Source organism: Leopardus geoffroyi, chromosome A1, assembly GCF_018350155.1.
Source record: "Leopardus geoffroyi isolate Oge1 chromosome A1, O.geoffroyi_Oge1_pat1.0, whole genome shotgun sequence".
Classification (NCBI taxonomy): domain Eukaryota; kingdom Metazoa; phylum Chordata; class Mammalia; order Carnivora; family Felidae; genus Leopardus; species Leopardus geoffroyi.
Window position 1 is genome coordinate 50,606,432 of NC_059326.1, and position 21,649 is coordinate 50,628,080.

A 21,649-nucleotide genomic window follows, 5' to 3' on the forward strand; every position below is an offset into this window, starting at 1 on the left:
GCTTTTCTGAATGTTGTCAGGCCACTGGGTGGAAGTGCATCATATTAACTGGATTTCAGAAGGCACTCTTGTGAAAAAAATTAAGCTTAATGTTCCAAATATGTTTTAATTTCAGACAATTTTCACCATTATTATATATTACAATCAGATGTAAATGTTAATGACATATTGGCATGCTGTGAGAGCTTTCAAAATACAATGAATGTGTCAGCTATTTTTCTTAAAAATCAAATAAAAAATCATGAATAGTCTTCTTAAACAGTGACACTTAAAGTGAGCTCCAAATAAACAATTGAAGCTTGGCAGAAGGAGAAATGGGCCAGTAGGAAAAGGGTCCAGAATACAGAAACTTCTAAGGCAAAAGGAAAGGTTGAAGAAAACTGCTCGGTAGAGGGGAAAACTTATAGCGAAAGGAGATTTATTTAACAAATGTTTGTAAATCATCTACTCAGTGCCATGCATGAATTAGTACTGGGGATTTGGTGATGAGCTAGAGAAGGAATGAGGCTGGGGAGTGGAGATGAAAAGCATGACATAAACACATATACATGTGCAGAGAGGACACCTCCATGTAATCTGGAAGACCTAACCCAAACTGGAAAAAAAGGAAAGACTTCTGGAGGAAGTAACCTAGAGCAGAGACCTGCAGGAGGAAATCCTAGCCAGACTGGTAGAGTCAGAGCATCAGATCTAGGCAGACATGGAGGCTGGAGGGTGTGAGAGCCCAAGACAGTAGAGAACTAGCCAGTCAGGGAGCTTAACAAGCTCCACTATGGCTGAGTGTGGAAAGCTTGGAGGAGAGGGATCCTGGTAATGGCTGAGCAGGGGGCGGGGTTAAACATGCAGGGTGTTTTCAAGTCAAGGACTAGGATCTCTTTGTTTTTTTGAAGTTAATACTTTATTTTACTGTTGTGTTTAAAAACAATTTAAAAGCCGAAGTTCAAAAATGATTCACAATGCAACCAAGAGTTCTATAAATTAACTTGGGGTTCCTGGGTGGCTCAATTGGTTAAGCCTCTGACTCTTGATTGGGGCTCAGGTTCTGATCTCATGGTTTGTGGGTTTGAGCCCGACATGGGGCTCTGCACTGACATCATGGAGCCTGCTTGGGATTCTCTCTCTCCCTCTCACTCTGCCCCTCCCCCACATGCATACTGTCTTCTCTCTCTATCTCTTCCTCCCTTTCTCTCTCTCAGAATAAATAAATAAACTTTAAAAAAAGAGTTCTATAAATTAACTTAAGTTGTCTCAAATATTTTCTTTGGGTTAAATTCCAAGTTATGACATTAGACTGTGTACACAATATCAAAATCACTGGTTGGAAAGTGCAGGATTGGTCAACTAGTTTTAATCTACTTTAGTCTAAATGATTTAAATATAATAACAGTTTTTTCTCAATTTCTTTAATGTTTATTTATTTTTTTATTAATAAATTTTTTTTTCAACGTTTTTATTTATTTTTGGGACAGAGAGAGACAGAGCATGAACGGGGGAGGGGCAGAGAGAGAGGGAGACACAGAATCGGAAACAGGCTCCAGGCTCTGAGCCATCAGCCCAGAGCCTGACGCAGGGCTCGAACTCCCGGACCGCGAGATCGTGACCTGGCTGAAGTCTGACGCTTAACCGACTGTGCCACCCAGTCGCCCCTTTAATGTTTATTTTTGAGAGAGAGAGAGAGAGAGAGAGAGAGAGAGAGAGAGAGACAGTGTGAGCGGGGGAGGGGCAGAGAGTGAGGGAGATACAGAATCTGAAGCAGGCTCCAAGCTCTGAGTTGTCAGCACAGAGCCTGACACAGGGCTTGAACTCACAAACTGTGAGATCACGACCTGAGCTGAAGTCGGACACCCAACTGACTGAGCCACCCAGGCGCCCCAACAATATTTTTTTAAATAAATATAACCATGTTGAAACAGTGATTCACAAAATTATTGCTTTAGTACATTTCTGTATGATTGGGAGTTAATGAATTGGTTAGGCAGAGAACTTCTTACAGTTACATAAAACAGTTTGTTAGCATTTACACAAGACCTATTCTTTGCAAGTTCCAAACTTTATAAACATTAAGGTTGCAAATAAACCCCCCCTGTAAAACTTCTGTTTTAAGGCCAAGAATCATTATTATTTTTTTTTTTCTTTGTATGCTTCACGAACTGTTGACTTTCTGCTTGGGGCTACTTTCCCCACATATGACTTTTTATCAGTTAAAATTATGTGAGGTTGACTGGAGAACACGTATGGCACTTGCAGAGGAGGCCCTTGAGTGTCCACTAGTTTACCTGCCATCTAAGTGGTCCTGAAGGTTGCTAGCCATGTGGGAGAGACAAATTATTGTATCATCAAACTTAAGGTCAATTGAGATAATAGCTTTCAATATAAAATCTAAGAATGCTGTACTATAGTATATGAAAAAAATCATATGTCTATATTTTTAACATACATATTTGGCAATATCTCTCTTTCCAAACAATACAAAGATCTTAGAAATAAGTCCATTCACCCCTTGCATCTTCCACGTTATTGTTTTCTAGTATTATTGTCCCCCTTCTTTTGTATCACTTTGCCTCATAATTAGTCATTAACATGATTGTATCAAAATTGATCATTAATGTGATTAGAAGGACTGTGATCTTTATTCTAAGAGCAGTGGGAAGCATTTACTTCCAAAAAACAGGGAGATGACAAAATCAGATGTGCAGTTTTAATTTTTTTAAAAGTTTATTTATTTTTGAGAAACAGAAACAGAGCATGAGTGGCGGAGGGACAGAGAGAGAGGGAGAGAGAATCCCAAGCAGGCTCCACGCTCCTAGCTGTCAGGACAGAGCATGGCACAGGGCTTGAACCCTTGAACCACAAGATCATGACCTGAGCCGAAGTCAGATACTTAATTGAGTGAGCCACCCAGGCACCCCTCAGATATGCATTTTTAAAAGGTCACTCTTAGAAGCATTGTAGGAAACGTTGGTTTGAAGGGAGCAGTTAGTAAAGGGAGACTGGTCAGGCAGCTAATACAGAACTTCAAAAATTAGGTAAAAGTGATTTGGGTGGCAGTTGTAGTAGAGACTAAGACTAGTTATAGAAAGACTAAGGTGTTTTTCTCCAGCATCTCCTCTCCTAATGACTGAGACTCTAGATGGACAGTCAACCTACTCTCTTTAAAATATAAACCCCATATTCCCTTCTGACAGTGCAGAGAGGCAGAGCCTTTACTCTGCAATGATAGTGACTCCTCTGTTTTCTAAGTGTCCCCTGAGGCAGACATCATTACACCTTGTAAAAGATACATTTAGGGGTGCCTGGGTGGCTCAGTTGGTTAAGCATCCGACTTTGGCTCAGGTCATGATCTCACCATTCATGAGTTCAAAGCCCTGCATCATGCTCTGTGCTGTCAGCTCAGAGCCTGGAGCCTGCTTCAGATTCTGTGTCTCCCTCTCTCTCTGCCCCTCCCCCCCTCACACTCTATGCCTTTCTCTCTCAAAAATAAATAAGCATTAAAAAGAAAATTTAAAAAAGATGTTTAAAAAAATAAAAAAATAAAAGATTCATGTAATAATATATACTTCATTGTAGATATTATTATATCTTGTAGTTTAAAAGGGATAGATTATTTGAAAGGTCTTTGGAAACTATAATCGTTTTATTATGCTTATGAAACAGCAAAATGCACAAACCCTAACTAATATCCCTCCATCAATATTTATTCATCAAACACTTCCTTTGTGTTTGACCCTGTGCGGGGCATCATGGAAAAATTAAACGAAATTTGTGCACATATTAGTGTGTGATTTAAAGAAGTATTTAAATGTAAATAAAATTAAGGGAACACTAAAAATAATGAGGCGGATGTAGACCTTAGACTCCAAACATAGATCATGTTTCTGTTTTAAATCTTTGAGAACTGTGCTGAGTTAACCTTGAAATACAATTCATCTCCTCTTGATTTTTTATTTAGAAGTGTCGATTGCCCTAGGGAGTGAATTATCATCTTGTGAGTGAACTTGAGAAGTTTCTGGTAGAGATTTCCCAGCAGTTGGAACCCAGCTGATTACTATATCTGCCCAATGTCATGGCCAGATCCTCATGTTTATGTTTCATTGTAATCCAATTGGTAAACACAATCTTAAAGGTTTACAGATAGCAGAGGTTCCAAGAGCCTTAATTTCTTCTTGTATTTTTCTTCCTGCAATGGAAGATTCTGCTCACAGGAAAAAATGAACAAATAGATTATATTCTCAGTAAAATCATTCTAAACTCATCTAAACTGTCTCTGGTTCCTTCTCATTTCTGCCACAGCCTTCGTAATCTAGACCAGGTTGTTACTGAGAGCGCATTCACTTGTCCTTTATGAAACCACTATTTGTATTATCACTGAATCTGTGGTGCTGCAGCTAGGTCTGTGTTCCAATGAATATAAAGGTCAAACTTCCATAAAGCAAATACATTTTGGGGGAAAAACTAAAGTAAACTTTTTGTTTCTCACTTATGGAATGTCAGACGATTTGTGAATAGAGTTGATTATATACACTCATCTTTATTTGACCTGAATTTGATTTTAGAATTTGCTAAAAGATAGAGTTCAGTCATGGTATAAAAGGTATTATGGATTAATATTTTTGAAATTATCAAAAGAAATTTATGTGCAGAGAAGGTATCAGAAGATATGTATTTTAATTCTTGTTTTTGTACAAATCCCAAATGTCTCAAAAACCTTAAAAAGACTATCAGGAATCATCCTGCAAAAACACTGGGACCATGCCTTGGGGTTTTGATTTTAGTCTAAAAGCAATTGTGAGTCCCTATAGACTTTTTTTTAAATTTTTTTCAATATATGAAGTTTATTGTCAAATTGGTTTCCATACAACACCCAGTGCTCATCCCAAAAGGTGCCCTCCTCAATACCCATCACCCACCCTCTCCTCCCTCCCACCCCCCATCAACCCTCAGTTTGTTCTCAGTTTTTAAGAGTCTCTTATGCTTTGGCTCTCTTCCACTTTAACCTCTTTTTTTTTCCTTCCCCTCCCCCTTGGGTTTCTGTTAAGTTTCTCAGGATCCACATAAGAGTGAAACCATATGGTATCTGTCTTTCTCTGTATGGCTTATTTCACTTAGCATCACACTCTCCAGTTCCATCCATGTTGCTACAAAGGGCACTGTTGGTAGGAATGCCCCTATAGACTTTTAAACAGAGGGAACATGTGATGAGATGCATTTTTTTTAGAAAGACCACTTACTTTTTTAGTTCTGTGAAGGATAATTTGAAGCGATGAAACTAGAGCTCCATGGGTGAGCTGGGAATTTACTATGATAGTAACATAATAAATGATGATTGTTCAACTAGGGCAATGAACTGAGATTAAGGAGTAGATTTAGGAGATAAAGGTGATAAAAATTCGGTGACCAGCTGGTTAGATGATAGACAGAGAGAGGGAATGGATTATGATTTTAGCAATAGGAATGGAGAAGGGATGGAGATGAGAACATTTCAGAAAAACTGAAAGATGTTTTTTCTCCCAGTGTAGCAAGGAAAATTGTGATCTCAACAAAATTGTGGGCCTACTTGGGAAGACGTTTTGTTGTATGTGTTGTTCAAGAACCACAAATTATATGCCAGCAATTCCATAAGCCATTATATTTTCATTATATTTTATTGTACATATCACAGATACATATTCATTTTGATGGCAAACAAATGTTTCTGCATAAAAAATAATTTTATAACCTGTTGTAATTTTAGTGTAAAAGATAAAATTCCTCTGGTAGCTAAGTTGCAAAAAGTTTTGCTCTACAACATTAACGTTGTTGTTGTTGTTGTTGTTGTTGTTGTTGTTGTTTTCAAATAAAGGAAAGGGAAAGGGAATACAAATTTTCTATTCACACAAACAGAAGACAACTTTATCACAAACTACCCATTGAATTTATTTTTTCTTAAGTTTCAAAATTTGTCACTTGAATGTTAAAAAGAAAAGAGGGGCCATAGGGCTATTTTAGAAAGAAATTAGGAATTTCCCATTGCAGAAAATTACAAGGTCCCTGAAGGGTAGTTTTTGATGTTTTTCTTTCTTTTGCTGCTAAGTACAATAGCTTGACAAAGCAAATGAATTCTTTTTCCATTGAAACCAGTAAGTCCCTACCATCTGCATTTCCATTAAGTGATTTGTCCAGACTCTGGTTATTTCGCGAATAATCCACAATGAAATCCTTCTTTTACATCTTTTCTGTTATAAAAATTCCTTTTCTAAAGCATTACATGCCACTTCCCTAACACCTGCTCAGTATTATCCTGTGCTCTGTCCTAAGCAAAAGCTTTTGTTCTCTGTTTAAGAAATACCTACTTATGGCTAGCTCCCCACTTTCTAGTTCTTTTTTTTTCTCCAAAATTTTCTCTCAAGCTACTTTCTTCATTTGGTTCAAGATTCACTTGGACATCATCTCCTCCAAGCACCAATGCTTGGGCCTAATGCACCCACTTTGTGTGCTCCATAGCACCCTATGAATGGTTCTATCATTTTGCTTCACTCTCTTTTACTGAAATTATCTAAATAGACCTCCTTCCCATGGAATTGAAATTCTTTATGGCAAGTTGCTGTATAAAACCTGATACAAAACTGTACTGATACAAACGGTACTGGTATCACAGCATCAGCCTCTATCATTAATCGTTAAGGTAAAGTCTGATAGTGAAAAACTTTTTAGTTTTTCTTCATCTGAGAATGTTTTTATTACCCCTTAGTTCCCGAGGATAGTTTCACTAGGGATAAAACTCAAACTCATGATTGACTGTTCTTCTATTACAGCATTTAAACAAACATTGTGTCACTTCCTAATGGCCACCATAGACTCAGGTAAGCTGTCATTTTTTTTTTGACTCATTTTAAGATATTTTCTTTGCTTTAGTTTCAGAAGTTTAATTATGATGTGTCTTGATGTGGATTTCCTCAACTTCATGAATCTGTAGGTTTGTTTCTTTTGCCAAATTTGAGATATTTTCAGACTTTATTTCTGTACTTTTTCATCTCTTATATCTTTTGCTGCTCAATGGGACTCCAAGGATAAGAATGTTGGATCTTGTGTTATTGTCTCACAAATCCCTGAAGATGTGCTCATTTTTGTTGTTGTTGTTGTTTAGCCTATATTCTCTGTTGTTCAGATTGGCTGAGTCCTATTGTTCTGCCCTCAAACTCAGATCTATCTGCCATCATCTCCACTTTACTATTGAGCCCATCCATTGAGCTTTTAAAACTTATTGTATTTTTCAATTCTATAGTTTCCATTTGTTTTTTAATTCTAACTTCTGTTTCTTTTCTAAGGTTTTCTGTTTCTCATTTCAAGATATATCATAATTATTTGTTAACACATTTTTATGATGGTTACTTTAAAATCCTTGTGAGATAATTCCAACATTTTATTAATTTCACTGTTAGCATTAGTTGATTATCTTTTTGCATTCAGGTTGCAGTTCTCCCTGGTTCTAGATATGATGATGATTTTTTATTGTTATTTTGAACATTTTGGCTACTGTATATGTAGACTCTGTTTAAATTCTTTTATTTAAATTATTTTATTTTAACAGAAAGACACCCTGTTTAGGGTTGGCATGCAAGCCCTAGTCTTCTTTAACAATTCAGTTACACGTAATCTTAGCCAAAAGACTGAGAAGTGATAATGATTCAATTAAAGTCTAGTTTTCAGAAACTATGTGGTGCTATGTTGGTCTGTTTGGTTTATTTCAAGTCACTGGGGCTTTACTGGTCCCCAGTGATGTCACTTGAGAAATCTGAAGGAGCTTACCAGCCAGACTGCCTTTTCCTGCTAGACTGGTGAAAGGATTCTTGGGCCCATGAGACAAAACAGTGCTTCCTGAGCTGAGAGCTTGTAGTGGTGTGTTGCCCCCTGTGTATGAAGGACAGAGAGGGTTTTCCAGGGAGAGTGTTTGTTGGGGCGTGATCCCCTATGTTGGTGCCCTCCAGCTGCACAGAGTCTTCAGATGGGAGAGGAGAAGCTCAAGCCTAGCTGAAAAGATGAGAAACTCCTGGTCTGGGTACTTGTTGTGGTGCTAACCACCTTGCCATATCTCCTGGAAGCATGGTTTTTCTGGGAGGGAGATCAGAGTCATAGGACCAGTGGCAAAAGGGAATACCTTCTTTAGCTGCTTATTAACAGTAGCACTTCCAGTTGATCCCTCTTGCTGGTTCTACTGGATGCACCTGGTGTTGTCAGAGGCCCTCTCATTAGATCTCCGGTAAGAATGAATTTATTTATTGCTAGTTTGGAAATCAAGAAACACTAGGCCTACCTTCTTCTGGTGGCTGTGGGCTTACAAGATGTCCTGCTATTGTGCTGCTCTCTAGCCCTGGGATCTCTCACCAATTCATCTTCCTCTTCCAATTTTTAAAGTTCTTTGATTGTCTGTTGGTTTGTTTCCAGAGTTTATAGTTATATTTAGTGCAGAGGAGCAGGGAGAACCAAGTCTTCATCATGTCATAATGGGGAGTTCCATTATTACACATACAAATTCAAAATTTGATGGTCAAGTTTGGTGTGCCCTTACACATATACTATCTTTCTTCAGACTATGTGCAGAAATGTTCCACAGTTATGTAAGTAAGGCTTGGAACAGAGAGTGGGTAATTGGAATCCCTAAATGTCAGGAACATTCAGATGGTATCACTTGCAACTGTGTCCATCTGGGTGAAGATTTATAGGATCCAGAAGTTTGCAGTGGGACCTGGAAAATGTTGTTATTTCACTGTAGTGCATTCTGACTCTAGTACATACCTTCTGATTCCTTTAGATAAGGGTATTTTATTTGTTTTACCTATATAATTAGTCAAAACCAAAAATGGTAGCAAGTGAAAAATTCTTGAAGATTTTAGAGACCATTCAACGTCATTTTGTAGATGAGAAAAGTTGAGGCCAAAGAGTTTTATCAGCTTTCTCCAGTAGAGCCAAACAGCAAGGGAACAGGATTCGATCGCAAGTTTTATGACTTTTGCTTAGTGCTTTTCTTAATTTACCATCGAAATAAATAATAATGATTCAATGCACTTTCACTATCAAATGTATTATACTAACTTCTTCACAATCTTTTTCTGTACACATTTAATTTGCCTGCATATTTGGTTCTCTTGTGCCCTATAAAAAGCATACCTATTCTGTTATTTATGAGTAAAGCATAAACAAAAATTTTAAATGATGCCCAGTAATAAGAGATAATTTCTTAGTTTCCACCACTCATCCCAAGTAGTTTCCAGTCTGGTGAGAGATGCAGACATGTAAACTCACTATAATGTAAGACCTTGTGAAGTAACTGGTTAAAAAAAAGAGTTGTCAAACAAAGTATTGTCAAAGAAGATTGGAAAAGTGGTAAAAATCCTAGGAGTTAAGGGCCAAGCAACTAAGAGATGTCCTAATGGTTGAATAAGAATTAAACAGTTGGAATAGAGCAAAGGCATCCCAGGCTGAAAAAAATGGAATGAAAAACATGGAAGCAAGAAACTTTATCCCAGCTTTTTTCTAAGTGTCAGGACATGAAGCCTCGCTCTGGTTCTAAACCCAGTAGGTCTAAAATGGACTTGATCATCTTCTCAACAACCCTCAAATGTGTTTATTCCTTTTTTCCTTCAACACTATTCAGTCTCTTTGTCTGGAAACTTGGTAATCTGTCTAAATGCAGTTCACACCCTTCTATTTTTGTTTTTCATCAGGTGACCACAAAACTCTTGCTAGGTCTCCGTCTCCCTATGATGTGTCTCCTGGATACTGTCATTGTTCTCCCTTTATTCAGTCCTAGTCTAGGCCCTTGTTATTGTTCATACAAAATAATGTACTTACTGCCCAAATAGTTTCTTCAACTCAAATCCCTCACTTTTTCAAGATCATCTTACTTGATTCTCCTTTGCCAGATTTACTTTTTGGAAAACAAGTGACATTATATCATTTTCCTCATCAAAATCTTTGTTATTGATTTATTCATTTATTCACAATTGTTTAATTACATACTATATGCCAGACATTGTGTATTAATTGCCTACTGAATAAAATCCAAACACATGGATCAGCCTATGTCATCTGACCCCAGACTCCCACCGATGTTCTGGATTCCATCTCTTCTGACTCCTCCTGGACTTTGTTCCCTTGGTTCTTCCTTCCCTTCATTTCCAAGCATTTTTACTTATAAACACACTCATGTCTCATCATTCAAAAATAACCTACACACACACACACACACACACACACACACACACACACACTCCCCAAGTTTTATCACTATCTACCTTCTTGAAATATTAGTCTTCTTGTTTCTATTTTCTCCATACAAGTTCCACATTTTTCAAATTTCCAGTATATGTTAGTGAACGTTTTTTAGCAGTGATGTGACATAATTAGACATGTATTTTATAGACTATATATCTATACTATTAGAGACAGATTGAATAGGAGAAAGGATGCAGGTCTATTTCAATAACTATTGCAATTGGCAAGTTACATCTCTAGGCAAGAGATGATGGTGGCATGAATTTGGGTGGTAGTTGTGGGGGTAGAGACAGAATGTAATGATTTAAAAAAATTGAAAAAGATAAAAATCCAAAGAAATTGGCTATTGACCAGATATTATAGAAAGGAAAAGGAACAGTCAGGGATGTCCTCCGGTAGTCTAGCATGAATAAGTCAGAAGAAAATCATTTGATATCGTAAAACCCTAGAAAATTAGCAAGGTGAGCTTTAGATATTACATATTCAGTCAGGATGCAAATGAGACATATCAAAGAAGATGTTGAGTAATGCAATATGTGTGAGTCTCACACTTGTGGTTGATTGGAAAAATGACCAAAAATTATAGCTCCCCATCCATGACCTTTGGTAGTACTCAGCTGTACTCACTTCAGGCCGGCATTGATTTGGCCAATGGCACATTAGCAAGCATGATCCCAGCAGAAGTTTGAAAACCTCACATACAACGATGCTGACCCTCTTGCTATCCTTAGGAACTTTGTGATTGACCATAATATGATAAAACCCAGGATATCTTGCTGAATGATGAACCACTGGTTCAATCATCCCCATTGCTTGAGCCCACAGCATGTGAGGCATAAGATTGAAGCAATCCTAGTTCCTCCAGCCCCATCAAGCTTCCTGCTGACAATAGTCACTAGCTCAGCAAAATTAGCTGAACTGATCCAGATAAAACAATCACCCAGAAGGCCTACAGAATCCTATGCTAAATAAGCAGAAATTATTTTAAGCCAATATATTTTGTAATGATTTGTTATGCAGCAAATGCTAATTGACACAACCTTCTGGGGATATGGTAATAGTAGTTAAGATATAAAGAGCTCATTCTGTGTTAGCATAGTGTTGAACATATTACATGGGTAAACTAAACAACGTAAGTAAAACTTTCACATAAATAGAAGTTTGACGATGTTAAAATATAAACATAAAGAGTTAAATTATTCATTTTATGAAGTTTAAAGGTGTTAGTATTTAAAGAAGAGGAATTAAGTATTTACTCAAAGCTACTCAGTTACTACATGACAGAATTGGAAGAAATAAGAGGATATCTAAACTATAAACTTTCTAAGTCGACAAATTGTGGAATTTCAAGAGTATATAGCTTTGGGTTTACTGGACACTCCGAAGTTATTGGTTATGGTAAAATGTTACTTTAGTTTGTAGCCTTTTAGACCTTTGGTTATTTGTATTAAATGTTCCACAGTGTCTGCCAAGGTATATTTTCTACCTTGGTATTCTTCAAAATGCTAATTCTATGCTTTATGCATGCTTCATGGGCAGCAAGAAAAATTTATAGCCTTCAGATAAAATTATAGGTGTGAAACATTCCACACATAGCAATAATTTACCATATCATTTGACTTTTTTTCTTAAAATATTGCATTCATGGAATTTTAAGTTACCAAATCAACAGGTTTTCTTAGTAAGAAGAATTATTTCATAACTGTCTTTTAAAAGTTTTTTTTTAAGAAAAATAAATACAACCTGGACTTGTGAGATGAAGGTAATAATGGTTGTGCAGTATTTTGTAATCCTTGGCCATCACTCCTTTGCTGCATTTCTGATCTAAGGTCTACACGGATGCTCCAATTAGAGTGTGTTTTAAGATACGATAATTTAAAGATAAGCTAACAACTAGCATGGAAGCTACATTACCAGAAATTTAATGACATAGGGAAGTATGAGTTTCCTATTGCTGCTGCAGCAAATTACTAAAATTTAGTGCTTATAACAACATAGATTTTTTATAGTATAGTACCAGAGGTCAGCAATCCAATATAGGTCTCACTAGATGTTTTTGTTAGCTAGGCTACCATAACAAAATACCACAGGGGTGCCTGGGTGGCTCAGCTGGTTAAGTATCTGACTATGGATTTCAGCTCAGGTCATGATCTCACAGTTCACGACTTTGAACCCTGCATTGGGCTCTGCATTGACAGCTGTGGAGCCTGTTTGGGATTCTCTCTCCATCTCTCTGCCCCTCTCCTGCTTGCTCTCTCTCTCTTTCTCTAAGTAAATAAATACACTTTAAAAAATCTGCGATTGAAATATTAAAAAAAATATCACAGACTCTGTGACCTAAACAACAAAAATTTATTTTCTCACAGTTCTGGAGGCTGAAAAACCAAAGATCAAGGTGCTGGCCAGTTTGATTTCTGATGAGAGCTCTCTTCTTGACTGCCTTCTCTTTGTGTCCTCAGATGGTATTGAAAGAGAGTGCACTTTTATGAGGGGTATCAGCCCTATGACTCCATCCTTATGAACTCATTTAACCTTTATCACCTCCCCACAGACCCTGTCTCTAAACACAGTCACACTGTGGGTTAGAACTTTGGCTTAAGTAGAGGCGCCTGGGTAGCTCAGTCAGTTAAGCATCTGACTCTTGGTTTCAGCTCAGGTCATGATCTCTTGAGTTCGTGGGATGGAGCCTGGCATCGGGCTCTGTGCTGACAGCATGGAACCTGATTGGGATTCTCAATCTCTCTCTCTCTCTCTCTCTCTCTCTCTCTCTCTCTCAATCCCTCTATCCCTCCCCTACTTCTGTCCTACCTCTCTCTCCCTCAAAATAATACATAAACTTAAAAAAAAACATGTATTTGGGGGGGACACAAACATTTAGTCCAAAACACAGAGCTAAAATCGAGGTGTCAGCAGGGCTGTATTCCTTTCTGCAGACTGTTTAGGAGAAGCCATTTCCTCTTCTTTTCCAACTCCTAGGGGCTGCCCACATTTATTGGCTCTCTGATCCCTTCCTTCTTGAAACCCGGTGTCTTAGTTTCCTAGAGCTGCCATAACAAAGAACCACAGTATGGGTGGCTCACAATAACAGCAGTGTATTGTCTTACGGTTCTAGAGTCTAGAAGTCTGATATCAAGATGTTTGCAGGTTTGATTCCTGCTGTGGTCTGTGAGGGAGAGTCAGTTTCATGAATCTCTCTGGCTTCTGATGGTTTGTTGGTAATTTTTGGTACTTCTTGGCTTGCATATGCAACTTCAATCTTCTACCTTCACATGGTGTTTTCCCTGTCCCTTCACATGGTCTTCCATCTGTGCATGTGTCTCTGTGTCCAAATATCCTCTTTTTATAAAGATGGCAGTCATTAGGGTGAGCCCTAATGACTCCATTTTAATTTGATTACCTTTTCAAAGACCCTATTTCCCAATAATACCATATTCTGAGGTCCTTGGTGTTAGGACTTCAACGTATTTATTGGGGGCGGGGCACAATGAAACCTAGAGCAGTTAGCAATGGCTAATAAAGTTCATCTCACATTGTATCACATCATTCTTACCTCCTCTTCTTCCTCCCTCTTCCACTTTTAAGGACCTGTGATTACACTGGGCCTACTAGATAACCCAGGATAGTCTCCTATTTGAAAATCAGCTGATTAGCAACCTTAATTCCGTCTACTACCTGAGTTCCTTTTTCTATGTAATATAATGTATTCACAGGTTCCAGGATTTAGGATGTGGACATTTTGAAGGGTTGTTATTCTGTCCACCACACAGAGAAATTGCCATTTGCTAAAACCTTCAGAAAGATTCTTGGATGTGGCTTCAAGAAAGAGTTAGAAAATGTACTTAGGCTTAAGGATATGCAAGTGATGTGACTCTGCATGGGCTGTAGTTGCTAAACTGCCTTCCAAGAAGCAGGGTTTTTGAGCTTTGAAAGAGCCAAGCACATTTGGTGCCAACATCAAAGTATTGGTAATAGAAGAATGGTTGTGCATTCCCACGAGCATTCTTGCATAGAACACACTTCAATCTTATACAAAGCACCAACTTTTCATTTAAATAAAGGTTTGACAGATAATAGGATTAAGTTTGAGTTAGTCTTATATTTTGTGCATAAATGTGTACTAAAATGATAAAAGTTCAATTTCAAAGAATAGTCTTTGGTTATAAGGGTGTATATAGCCTTAGGGACACCTGGGTGGCTCAGTTGGTTAGGTGTCCAACTGTTGATTTTGGCTCAGGTCATGGTCTCATGGTTCATGGGATTGAGCCCCATGTCAGGCTCTGGGCTGACAGTGTGGAGCCTGTTTGGGATTCTCTCCCTCCCTCTCTCTCTGCTCCTGCCCCCGCTTACTCCCTCTCTCCCCACCCACACTCTCAAAATAAATAAATAAACATTTTAAAAAAGGATGTAGTCTTAGAATTACATGACAAAACCTCCTGTACCCTTACCTCATCCCTGAACACACAGACACACACACACACACACACACACACACACACACACACAGTTCATTGCTACTCCATTGGTAAAACAAAGGAGAAAGAGAATAGTGCTCTTTATATTGCACTCGCTTAAAACCTATTCCTCTTCCTGAATCAGGTGGATATTTGGAATTCTGGTATGGTTTTCTCCATACTCAAGCCTGTTCTCACCCTCATGGAGTATGTAGAATTTGCTTTATAGCTTTCCCATAATTCATACAGTTAATAATATTATTTCATGTCATCAAAATTTTATGAGACCTCTTATATTCATTATGTAAATTTATTCAGGAAAACATATATGCCAATTCCCTGAACTTGCAAACTGAATCGAGTATCCCATTTGGGATACCTGTAAAAGAAGAGGAATTATTTTAAAATATTGTGAATTCTTTGCAAGATCATCTCTAGAATCACTGTCAATTGCTGTAGATATTGGAATTTTCTTTCAAATTATAAAACAGGGGAGCGACACAACAAAGTGAAAGAACAAGTAAGCAAAACAATATACAGAGGAAAGAAAGGAAGAATAATGGAAATAAAAAAACAGAAGAAATCTCCAGAGGCTGAAAAATTAAGAGAGATTGTTGAACAGAGAAAGATTCTGAATCCTAAGAAAATACAGACCAGACTCTGGACAGAGGTATACAGAAAGAACTAAGGAAGGAAGTAATTACAAAGAATGGTAATTCTACTATAAAAATAAAGAGGAAATGGAAGAGAAATGAAAACAGGAGCAAGGAGAGAGGAGAGAGAGCATAACCTGTGGTTGAAGATATTCTTTATTACTCCATCATGTACATTTTTCTTTCAGTGTAAAGGGAAGAAAAAAGAGAATGTATGATTAGTCTCTGAAAAAAAGTGAACAGATGATGGCAGCCAGAGAGCCAGAAGTTTCTCAGGCCACTTGGAGGATGCTGCATTCTGACTTTGAACATTGGCTGGAATTCATTCTTGCTAACGTGAATCCAGGGATGACAAATCTCGGGGTGCTTTGCACCAGCCTGAGACTCATTAATCACACAAAGACTCCACACATGGGCTTTTATCAGTGATTCTCCAGGCATAGTAATCATGGGCTATGCAGGAAGAAAAGTGGGATTGGGGCCTGCCAGGTCTTTCGCGGCAATTTTCCTGTGTGAAGTTGTCCTATGTTTGGAGTACTGTCCCTTACTGAGGCACTGCCCATTTATCTGCCACAAGTTTGTAAAGGTTGTTGGATTTTTAAGTGATTTCCAAAGGTTTCAGCACATCGTTTTTAAAGAATTCTGGGAGAACTCACAAATTAACATTTCAACCCTATATAAAGATTTAATGACATGTGTGTTTAGGAGATGGACCAGAAAAAAAGTAGTAGAAATTGAAAACGTAAGCTCTGAATGTGTGACTATTCAACCACATGCCCCAGGGTCTTCTGTTTAAATTTGATTTTACTCTGACTCCAGAAACATGCAATCAATGTGTATGAATTTACAATTGAGTGGTGATCTGTATTACAAAATCTCTTTGCTTTCCTAGGCAGGGTGTGTGTGTGTGTGTGTGTGTGTCTGTGTGTGTGTGTCTGTGTGTGTGTGTGGATGTGCGTGTTCAAGATACTACCTAGACCTAAGATGGTTCTGATTTACTTACCACTAAGAAAGGAAGTCTTATAAACTACATGTATTTCCAAAGATATAGCCTTTTCAAATAAATATCTTTTCATTAAAATGTGTAAGTTAAGAAGTACTTGGCTATTCTAGATACCAAATTGGTGTAAAATAAACAGAAAGGGAGAATTTCTATTTCAGGCACTCCAGGATCATCTGTCAAGAAATCTTTTTAGCACAAAGTAAAAATAAATGAAGCTGGTGAACAAGACAATGTCTTACCAAATGAGTCAAGTTCCAAGTTAATGTTACACAAATATTGCCATTTTTGTTGTCATTGTTGTTATTAGTAGCAGTCAGTTGGATGTTTAGGCCTCTTCAGGAGCAATACAAAAGGATGAAAGCCAAAGAACCCAAAACAATTTAAAACAATTCAAATTCTGTGTTGCCACCAGGCAGCATTGCCACAACTGTGAGTCAAAGCATTGCATTATCTGGATCTGAGCCAACAAAATATGACATCTGAAACCCATAGCTGGGAGTCTCTATAGAAATCCTTCATTTAAAATTTTTTTAATGTTTACTTATTTTTGAGAGAGAGAGAGAAACAGAGTGGAAGCAGGGGAGGGGCAGACAGAGAGGGACACACAATCTGAAGCAGGCTCCAGGCTCTGAGCTGCCAGCACAGAGCCCGGTGTGGGACTTGAATTCACAAACCATGAGATCATGACCTAAGCTGAAGTCAGACACTTCACCGAATGAGCCACCCAGGTGCCCCTAGAAATTCTTCTTTAAATGTTGAGTCATGGGGGAGAAAGTGCAGAGAAAACAGAAGTGGTGAAAGAAGGAAGGAGGCAGGAGACCTAAAATGAGTGCATTAAGTGCCAGATAAACATATTGCATAGTTGGTGTATGGTTATGAGTTTGGAGTAAAGAAATAATAAAAACCTCCATCACTTGCCTGGAATAAATAATTCCAGTTATTTAAAATACTTACTTGTCATAGGCTTCTTATTAGATTACAAACAAACTGCCTTTGACAACTACCTCAAGAAATCTCTTTAAGTGTTTTCCTTTCCTTTTCATAATGGGACATCGTATCCATTACAGCAGCTACGTTGCAAACAGACACTTCTTCCTCGAGATACATATTAAAAACTGAAAAGCTGTAGAAGAAATCTCAAGTGTTACTCTAATTTATTATTTATTTAGTTAATTAATTTGAAACCCTGTGGTGGGAATGGCAAAAGATAAAACTGAGCTCTGGAATTCAGAATATTTTCAGATACCTTGAAACATTTCATATAATTTGGACACTGAATATAATTTTCTTTGGTGTTATTTTTAAAAATTAACGGACTTTATTTCTTAAGCAGTTTTGCTGAGCGGAAAGCACAGAGAGTTTTCACTGACCGTCCTCCCCCAGTTTTTCCTATTATTAACATCTTGCATTAGTGTGGTACATTTGCTACAATTAATAGCCAAGAGTGATATGTTGTTATTATTAATTAAAGTCCATCATTTACAGCAGGGTTCACTCTTTATGTTGTGTTACGTTTGTTATAAAATGGCAAGAGTAGAGCCCTGGTATTCCCAGAGGTTCTGTTGGTGGAAATAATGGAACTGCAGTAATGCTGTTACCATGTGGCCAGAAGAGAATGACGTGAAGGAGTAAGTAGGAGAGGAAGGACAGACAGAAGGAATGGGGGGCTAGTGAAGCCATTCAGCTTATCATGGAATCCACTGGAGGCGGCTGCCAATTAGTTACTTTGTATTTAGATGTATGAGGCAGTGTGCTCTGCATTAGGCATCATCTAAGTAAGTACTTGTATCTTACTCTTTTCATCTTTACCGAGGTATCACTGACATATAACATTGTGTAAATTTAAGGTATCCGATGTGATGATTTGATATTCATATATATTGCAAAATGATTACCATAGTAAGATTAGTTAATACATCAGTCAGTTCTTGCATCTTGAGTACATACCCCTTGTAGAGATTTTCCCTCGACATTTGCTTGGAAGAAGTCTGTGGGAAAATATCAGTCTCTGGTATTTTCAACATTTCCAATGAAGTGATATACAGAATACACAGTGAAAGCCCTGCGCTTAAAATTGAGCTCTTCAACAAAAAAAAATTAAGTTATTTTAAAGAATACATCCTCTTTGTTTGTATTAAATAGGGGCATTTAGCTATTAAAAACTCTGATGCCCAAGTATACTGTACCCTCTATATGTAACATCTTTTCATAGACCAATTGTTACTATTAGTATCTACCTTTTATTGAGCGCTGTAAGTGTAATGGATCCTGGAAAGAGAATAGGAATAAGCCCTCTGTGTTACATTTTTCATTTTGTAGCAAAATTTAAAGGTACTTTTTTAGTTCTGTTCATTATTGGTATAGGTTGAATTATGTACACGCCCCAAATATAATAGTCCTAATCACAGTACTTCAGAATGTGACTTTATTTGAAAATAAGGTCTTTACAGAAGTAATCAAATTAAAATGATGTCATTAGGGCAGGCACTAACCCAAGAGGACTGGTGTCCTTATAAAAAGGGGAAATTCAGACACAGAAAGAGACACTGCATATAGGAAAGACAATGTGAAGAGACACAGGTAGGGCCATCTATGGCCAAGGAGAGAGACCTAGAAAATATCCTTAATCACATACCCTAAGAAGGAATCAATCCTGCTGGCACCTTGATTTTTGGCTTCTAGCCCCCAGAACTGTGCAAAAATAAATTTCTGTTGTTTGAGCCACCAAGTTTGTGGTATTTTTATGGCAGCCCTACAAAACTAATATAATTATGTTTTTTTTTTTTTTATTTTTAGCGTGGTCTGTGTGTGTGTGTGCCATATGTAGAATTCTCATTTTAAATGTAAAATATTTTAGGTTAGTAAATATGATATCCCATGATTTGGACTTCTGAAAATTGTAATAGTAATTTCCATCCAAAGTATAATTTATGAAGCATGTGTTGCTATATATACATAAGATATTTAATTTTATTCCAGAAGTTTTTAAAAAAGATTTTGAGTAGCAACTTTTTGATGTAGAAGACACATATAAGGGTAATTTCACAAAGGACCAATGTACAGGCTGATTCAAGTCCATTTTTTTTTCTCTTGATTTTCCTCAAGGAAAATAGGTTCATACCTCTGAGATTGTGGGAAGCCCTGACCTTCAGATTTTCTGTTTTCTTCCATTTTTGGAGCCATATATCTATGTATTTAATGCATATTTGTATACCAAATATTCTTGTTCCTGCCTTGGGTGATAGGATGACCATCCTTTGTACCAAAAATAATGCAAATCGTCTTAACTATCCTATCGCAATACAGCTTTCAAAAGCAGCTAAATCTGTTGGGCAAATGATAACAAAAAAGAACACATTCTTACTTATACCCTTGTAAGGACCACAGTGAAATTTGTCATCTTTCCATACTCATCATTATCCAATGAACAAAACTTATGTCACCAATTCCAGTCATTGAGTCAGTATGGGGACAGATTTATGGCTGCTAAGGAGGCAACCTGACATACCATCAAGTACAAGATAGTGTTGGATTGGGTTCTTGTGTTATGAGAAGGACACTGGTGAACTCTAGCCATAAACATTCTCTAGCCCAAGCCCACTTCTTCCTTTTTCTGAGATGTGAAGTTTGGAGCTTTAACCAGGTCATAGTTCAGACTCTGGTGAGTGGATCTAAAGTTGTTTATTGAATAATGTTTTAGACTTGCCTGCTGGGTCTTTTTGCTTGTTTTTTTTTGTTGTTGTTGTTGTTGTTGTTTGTTTGTTTGTTTGTTTGTTTATAAATTACCTCTGTCTTCCCAAACAACGTTCCTCTTAAATAATAAAGTATGAATTTTGGCATCTCTTTAGCTGGTTTATAGGAGACAAGTTTTTCCTTTCAATGTATTAAACAAAACACCTAAACTTCAGGCATTTGTTTGAATCTATACTCAAAATAGGTTCAAAAGGCAAAGTCTAATGCAGTGGTTCTTAAACTTGACTCTGAGTTACATAAATCTAGGGGTATTTATAAAACTAAGAATTCTGGGCCAAATAAAAGTTGTATGTTTGGCCCTATAAGGTTTGTAGGTTAGGTTAAGTATCTTTAATAACCCACAAATGGGTCTTCTGCAGTCAGTCTGGCACTGCTTCAGGCAGCCAGACTGGATGCAATAAGTTTTACCATTGGTAGAACCCTGAATATTCTGATGAGAGCACTGTAATTTTTATAACCTAAAATTTCTTAGAAACGAGGAAACTCCAAAAACAGGTGTTAGTGAAAAGAGATGGGCATCAGTCTCAAATAAACCTTCATCAAGTAACTGAACTTCTCTAAGTTTTCTTGTTTTTGAGTGGGGATAATAATACTTTTCTTGCAAATAGACTGGAGATGGTGTGTATTAAATGCCAGCCCAGGGCCAGGCACATACTGACTGCTCAATAACAAGAGAGTTCTTATTATTATAGAAGAGGTATGAACGAGTCCTCTAGGGGAGAGAAACTTAGATTTTCCTGTCTCTCCCTGTATTCATGAGTAGAGCAGAAAATTAGATCCTTAAACTGTATTGTTTTCTATCTCTACGAAAACAGTTTCAGAGAATCATCATATAACAATATGCTTTTAATTTTTACTCAGTTGTATGAAAAAGAAAGCTATACAATTAATTCTGCACCTTGTGCTGAAACACTGAAAACATTGTGTATTGACTCAGTATAAAAGTTTACCCATTGGAGTTAAATACTAGGAAATATATCACTCATCTAACATACTAATATTCTTCCAATTATAGATAACGTTTGCTGTAGCCACCACTGCCAAGAAGCTAAATTCTGACTTAAAGTTTTTAACATGTGTATTTATTTATTTATTTTTGAGAGAGAGAGATACAGAGACAGAGACAGAGAGAGACACAGAGAGAGACAGAGAGAGAGAGGGAAAGTGCACAAGTGGGGAATGGGCAGAGATAGGGAGACACAGAATCTGAAGCACACTCCAGGCTCTGAGCTGTCAACACAGAGCCTGACGTGAGGCTTGAACCCACAAACTGTGAGATCATGACCTGAGCCAAAGTCGGTCACTAAACTGACTGAGCCACACAAGCACCCCTCTGACTTAAATTTTAATTTAATCTCAGTAATTGTTCTTATCCTGGGTATTTTTATATAATTATGTGCATAGATTCCTTTCTTTGCCCTTACTCCCCAACCTTTGTTATTCTTTCTGTGTCAATATTTTCATTGTTTCTTTTCCCCCAAGCTAATCTTTAACTGAAGAAGCAGAATTCTAATAAACTTTGGGCTTCACCTGGATAA

General features: G+C 37.4%; 1 long non-coding RNA gene across 1 annotated transcript in view; it reads left to right on the forward strand.

The window, feature by feature from the left end:
- LOC123598795 overlaps window positions 1-7,208 on the forward strand; it is a 314,546-nt gene extending 307,338 nt beyond the window's left edge. Inside the window, exon 4 of the long non-coding RNA XR_006712791.1 lies at window positions 6,792-7,208. This is a non-coding gene — a long non-coding RNA (uncharacterized LOC123598795). The remainder of the gene's footprint in view (window positions 1-6,791) is intronic.
- The last annotated feature ends 14,441 nt before the right edge of the window (window positions 7,209-21,649 follow it).